This window comes from Sinocyclocheilus grahami, unplaced genomic scaffold (genome assembly GCF_001515645.1).
Source record: "Sinocyclocheilus grahami isolate Dianchi unplaced genomic scaffold, SAMN03320097.WGS_v1.1 scaffold120.1, whole genome shotgun sequence".
Lineage (NCBI taxonomy): Eukaryota > Metazoa > Chordata > Actinopteri > Cypriniformes > Cyprinidae > Sinocyclocheilus > Sinocyclocheilus grahami.
Window position 1 is genome coordinate 1,424,177 of NW_015505299.1, and position 2,616 is coordinate 1,426,792.

Consider the following 2,616-nt stretch of genomic DNA (forward strand, 5'->3'; position numbering starts at 1 on the left):
TTACTTGTCATTTTTTATTCAATTCAAAGTTTGAAATCAAGCTATCTCGTGCTACTGCACCAAAATTACCCCACTGTAAAATAAAAAAAACACTGAGTGAGCAAAAATGTGTGAGATAGCTAGTTATAATGGTAATTAAATAATGTTTACACATGTATAAAAGCCTACATTAAAATCTGTCATATAAATTGGTCTCTTCATTAGAAATTAGCCTACTGATTGCCACCATTGATGGACACATTTTTTAATAATATTAAAAATATCTGTAAGACATGATATTCTGCAGTTCTTCCCTGCTGTACCGAATATCTATACTTTTCAAAGTATCATATCGAAGTTAGAAATTCAAATATTGTGACAAAATAAATTTTGTAGGGTGCCACAAGTTTCTTAAAATTTCCAAAGGGTGCCGCGACTAAAAAAAGGTTTAGAAACACTGAACTATTCCACATACGTTCTGCGTTTCCATTACAGATGTGCGCAACACTTTATATTTTATAAATGTTGTTAATGGCGATGAATCGATGTGACAGCACTGATTAAAATATCTCTTGACACCGTATGTGGTACTTTTCTAAACAGACAGGTTTATGATGTGTGCAGTTAATAGACTGCACTGACATGAGGCTATTTTAGCCGTACCCTGCAGTTGGTTCGCTCTCTGCCTATGGGTAAGATATTTTCATGTTTTGCTTAATGATTGCTTGCTTGGTACACCTAATTAACTGATATTGAGAAAGCTTTTATCTTGCAACTGACGAACTGTCATTAGGTTTTCTCAACAATAAGAAATGACAAATGTATTTATTTATTTATTTTGAGGCGAAAATTGAAAATTTTCAATTCAATTTGCGCAATTTGAAGGATAATGGAAACGCAGCTACATGAAAAAACAGTGAAATGACCGGAATAAACATTCATGAACAGCTCATACTAAAACCCTTTTCATTTCAAGGCTTAAATGTTTGACATTCATTTTATTTACGTTTATATATAAATGTAACGACACCATTTCTTTCAGGAGCTCAGAGCTGCGATCTAGACAAAGCAGCAGCTCAAATGTGTCAGGTTTTCATCACTTCATCATTCCCAGATTTACAATAATGTTATTTCACAGTTCCAGTCACTGTTCTATTATTCAAAAACTGTAGTGCCCAAACTTTTTAATACAAGGACCAAAAACCAACATTGATTGATATTTTTACAAATTTTATATTACATTTTTTTTAAATAATTAATATGAATTTTTAGAATTAAAAAAATTTGAAAAAGTTTTAAAAGCTTGCAGTCTGAAATAGTTTTAAAGATGAAAGTTTGAATGTTTTCAAGGCAATACAGTCTATCAGAAAAACAGATAGGTATAAAACATATTGCTAGCACAATTAGCATGTTACTAGCATTATTAACATGTTACTAGCATGTTTCTAACATGGTTAGCATGTTGCTAGCATGATTAGCAAGTTACTAGCATGTTTCTAACATGATTAGCATGTTATTAGCATTTTGTTGGCATTATTAGTAAGTTACAAACATGTTGTTAGCATGATTCTAGCATGATTAGCATGTTACTAGTATGGTGTTAGAATTTTGTTAGCATGATTAGCAAGTTACTAGCATGTTTCTAACATGATTAGCATGTTACTAGCATGTTGTTAGCATTATTATCATGTTACTAGCATGGTGTTAACATTTTGTTAGCATTATTAGCAAGTTACTAGCATGTTTCTAACATGATTGTTACTAGCATTTTTCTAACATGATTAGCATGTTATTAGCATTTTGTTGGCATTATTAGTAAGTTACAAACATGTTGTTAGCATGATTCTAGCATGATTAGCATGTTACTAGTATGGTGTTAGAATTTTGTTAGCATGATTAGCAAGTTACTAGCATGTTTCTAACATGATTAGCATGTTACTAGCATGTTGTTAGCATTATTATCATGTTACTAGCATGGTGTTAACATTTTGTTAGCATTATTAGCAAGTTACTAGCATGTTTCTAACATGATTATCATGTTACTAGCATGTTGTTAGTATGATTAGCATGCTACTAGTATGAGATTAAACAGTCTTGGCTCATCTGAACATTCCGTCAATGTAAGTCTATGGGATTTTTATGATTTTTAATCTTCAGTTTTATGAAAACCATGAGTCGAACCAGTCTGAAAAGATATCTAGCATGACTAGCATGTTGTTAGCATGATTAACATGTTACTAGCATGGTGTTAACATTTTGTTAACATGATTAGCAAGTTACTAGCATGTTGTTAGCATGATTAACATGTTACTAGCATGGTCTTAACATTTTGTTAGCATGATTAACATGTTACTAGCATGGTCTTAACATTTTGTTAGCATGATTAACATGTTACTAGCATGGTCTTAACATTTTGTTAGCATGATTAACATGTTACTAGCATGGTATTAACATTTTGTTATCATGATTAACAAGTTACTAGCATGTTTCTAGCATGATTAGCACGTTGTTAGCATGATTAACATGTTACTAGCATGTTTTTAGCATGATTAGCATGTTGTTAGCATGATTAACATGTTACTAGCATGGTGTTAACATTTTGTTAACATGATTAGCAAGTTACTAGCATGTTTCTAG